We start from the raw sequence: 3,255 nt of genomic DNA on the forward strand, positions 1-3,255 counted from the left end.
AGGTATCACAAAAAGGAAAAGAGAAGGTAGATCAGCCCATGTTTGATGTGAATGTAGGTCACTCTTATGTGGATGGTGAATCCAGTGGCTCAGAACAGAGCATTAATGATGAGTTGGGTATTCCTTCTGTTGTTACACGTGGAGTAAGAAAGACCAGGGATGTTTTGAGAGCACCTGAAGTGAGCCTATTTTGCGCAGGTCTACCAGGGTTAGGTATCCTGTGGATAGGCTGAAATATGATGGATTTACAGCCATTCACTATGCTTATATGGTCAAAGTGATACAAGAACCAAAACCCACTTCTTTTGAGCAAGCCATGGGAAATGAAAAATGGGAGAAAGCCATGGATGCCTTGGAAGCAAATGCTACATGGGAATTAGTGCCTTTGCCTAAAGACAAGAATGTAATTGGCTGTAAGTGGGTTTATAAGATCAAGCACAATGCAAATGGTTCTGTGAATAGATACAAGGCAAGATTAGTTGTCAAGGGGTATGCACAGACATATGGCATTGATTATGAAGAAACTTTCACTTCGGTTGCAAGGATGGTAACCGTAAGAGCAACCATTGCTATGGCTACATCAAAGGGATGGTCTTTACATCAGATGGATGTAAAGAATGGCTTCTTGCATGGTGATTTGCAAGAAGAGGTCTTTATGGAGCAACCACCAGGTTATATTCATGCTCTTCATCCTGAGTTTGTTTGCAGGTTGAAGAAAGCCTTGTATGGCTTGAAGCAAGCACCTAGAGCATGGTCTGACAAGATAGGATAGTATCTTGTCACTATTGGCTTTCAGATTTTCAAGGCAGATTTCTCACTCTATGTGAGAAAAATAGAGAAAGGTATTATGCTGCTTGTCATTTATGTTGATGATTTGATCATCACAGGTGATAGTGATGAAGATATCCTTCATGTGAAAATGCTATTGAGGCAAAAGTTTGAGATGAAGGATTTGGGAGAGCTGCGTTATTTCTTGGGCATTAAGGTGATTAGATCACCAAGTGGGATACAGCTCTTGCAGAGGCAGTATAAATTGGACATGCTGTCCAAATATGGGATGACAGGCTGTAAGCCTATTTCAGTTCCTTTGGAGCAGAATGTGAAGCTGAGCACAGATGCAGGTGAGCTTTTGGAAGACCCTACTATGTACAGAATAGTAGGAAGTTTGATTTATATGACTATTACCAAGCCAGATCTAAGCTATGCTGTTGGATTGGTAAGTCAGTTTATGCAGGCTCCAAGGAAACCGCATTTGGATGTGGCTAGATGCATACTCAGGTATGTGAAGTCCACATTGCAGTATGGACTATTTTATGAGGCTGGGGTTCAGATACAGTTCAATGGATATAGTGATGCTGATTGGGCTGGTAGTATTTCTGATAAACGATCTACCAGTGGATATGTGTTCTCTTTTGGGAGTGCTGCAGTCACTTGGAGCAGCAAGAAACAGCCTACAGTTGCCTTGTCGAGCACAGAGGCTGAGTACAGGGGTGCAGCAATGGCTGCATGTGAGGTAGCTTGGTTGCATAAGCTACTTTATGATATGCATCAGTCTATAGATGGGCCAGTTGTCATTTATTGTGACAACATGAGCAGTATACACTTGGCAAATAACCCAGTCTTTCATGCTAGAATAAAGCACATTGAGGTGCATTATCACTATGTGCGGGAGAAGGTTTTACTAGGTCTTATTGATCTAGTTTATGTCAGCACAGAGGATCAGGTAGCTGACATATTCACGAAAGCATTGGGCGCAGAGAAGCTGTGCAAGTTCAGAGACCTGCTTGGTGTGCAGGAATTGGGATTGAGCTCAAGGGGGAGTGTTGAGATATCGAGCTCCACTCATGATATGCCAGGGTGACCGTTGTGCATTTATGTCACCGACTTGTTAGCTGCAGATGCGGTTGGTACACCGCCCACGAATAATAGCTAGATGATAGCTATCCTTATCTACTCTAGTTTGTGGCTCAGTTAGTATGCCACCTTAGCTAGTTGAGTTTGGTTTGAGACCCACATATAGGGTTCTTCTATTTCTTTGTACTTGAGTTCTTTTGGCTTACACAACTAAGAAGAGGAAAACTGTTTTCAGCCTCCACCTTTGTGTGTATCCCCCCATTGTGTATGTGAGAAAGCCACAAGTGAGACTCCTTCCCTCTCTCCCACTATCTTCACACCATTGTGACCAAAGGTGCAACCAACAACATGACCTAGCTAAAACAATGTAGCTGCATAGCGCTATAATAAAGGACTTATATGACCTAGATGCAATACCTACGCCAAGCAATAGCAACTTCCACGCAAACTTGCAAGCAACCCATGGACTACACAACATCAAGTAGAGGGATAGATGAAACATCACTTCAGTTGGCAAGGCGGACATGACCAGCCATACCTGGCTCAAATGACCACAAGGCAGAATCCCAAGTGAAACAAACAATAGAATTCAACTGATAAAGCTTCGACTAAGCGAATGTCCCATAGCAATGGCAAGCAAGATGAATCATGCAATGCTCCATCAATAGCAGCAACATGCAAAGCTAGGCAAACACGAGCACCTAAGCACTCACCAACAAGAAATCACATCAATCGATAAATAATATCAATAGCACTGCCATGCATGAGCAACACAACAATGTAGAAGCAGTAATGACAAAACAAAGAAGGCAATGGTGAGGAGAGAAAAGTCTAAAGATTTCATTACCATCTACAGATTTCGTCCACCCTATCACTCAAGGTTGGTCCTTCAAGTGACACGTGGTAATTTGGTTACCACATTAGGATTAGGCTATAAGTGTGACATGTGGCACCTTACCTACCACGTCACGACCTTATCTACCACATTATCTATTGGCTCACCACTGCCACATCAACATCTACACCCCACTCCCATGTCAACCTACCATGTCATGTAGCCACATCAACATCCTACTCCAACAGTGCCACCTTGCACACAATGCCAGTTAGGCATAATGACCTCTTCACAGGCTAAGTTTTCACTCTACATGTGCACACACTTGCTACATCATCACTTGTGTGCTAGATCACCCTTTTTTTCCCCTCCACTTTGATCAAGTGATATCTCTTGATCTAGGAAGGATTTGAGGGTGCACCAAATAGGAAAATCAATTGACTTTTTGAGCTCTACATGCTCATCAAATCATGCATAGGTTGTGATACTTGCATGTTACACTTTTTAATTTCAACATCCAATCCGATTCTACTGCACTTTAAAGCCTCTTCATCGATGCATCTAAC

This window comes from Dipteris shenzhenensis, chromosome 14 (assembly GCF_047967505.1).
Source record: "Dipteris shenzhenensis isolate YYH24624 ecotype China chromosome 14, Dip_SZ_1.0, whole genome shotgun sequence".
Taxonomy (NCBI): domain Eukaryota; kingdom Viridiplantae; phylum Streptophyta; class Polypodiopsida; order Gleicheniales; family Dipteridaceae; genus Dipteris; species Dipteris shenzhenensis.